Consider the following 955-nt stretch of genomic DNA (forward strand, 5'->3'; position numbering starts at 1 on the left):
TTATATAGTTTTACATAGTTTTATGTAGTTTTATATAGTTCTACATATTTTTATATAGTTTTATTAGTTTTATATAGTTGAATACAGTTTTATATAGTTTTATGTTGTGTAACATAGTTTTATATAGTTTCATTAGTTTTATATAGTTTTATATAGTTTTATGTTGTGTAACATAGTTTTATATAGTGTTATTGGTTTTATATAGTTTTATACAGTTTTATATAGTTTTATATAGTTTCATATAGTTTTATATAGTATTATATAGTTTTATTTTGTTTTATATCCTTTTTTAGTTTTATCTAGTCCTATACAGTTTCATATAGTTTTATATAGTTTTATATAGTTTTAGATAGTTTTATATAGTTTTATATAGTTTTATATAGGTTTATAATGTTCTATACAGTTTTATATAGTTTTATCTAGCATTATGCAGTTTTATATAGTTTCATATAGTTTCATATAGTTTTATATAGTTTTATATAGTGTTATGTAGTTTTGTATAGTTTTATATAGTTTTATATAGTTTTATATTGTTTTATATTGTGTAACATAGTTTTATATAGTTTTATTGGTTTTATATAGTTTTATACAGTTTTATATAGTTTTATACAGTTTCATATAGTTTTATATAGTATTATATAGTTGTATTTAGTTTTATATCGTTTTTTAGTTTTATATAGTTTTATATAGTTTCATATAGTTTTATATAGTTTTATATACTTACATATGGTATTATATAGTTTTAAACAGTTTTATCAGTTTTATATAGTTTTATACAGTTCTAGACAGTTTCATATAGTTTTATTATTTTTATATAGTTTTATATAGTTCTATATAGTTTTATATAGTTTTATATAGTATAATGTAGTTTTATACAGTTTTATTAGTATTATATAGTTTTATATAGTTCTATATAGTTTCATATAGTTTTAGTAGTTTTATATAGTTTTATATA

This window comes from Nomia melanderi, unplaced genomic scaffold (genome assembly GCF_051020985.1).
Source record: "Nomia melanderi isolate GNS246 unplaced genomic scaffold, iyNomMela1 scaffold0014, whole genome shotgun sequence".
Taxonomy (NCBI): domain Eukaryota; kingdom Metazoa; phylum Arthropoda; class Insecta; order Hymenoptera; family Halictidae; genus Nomia; species Nomia melanderi.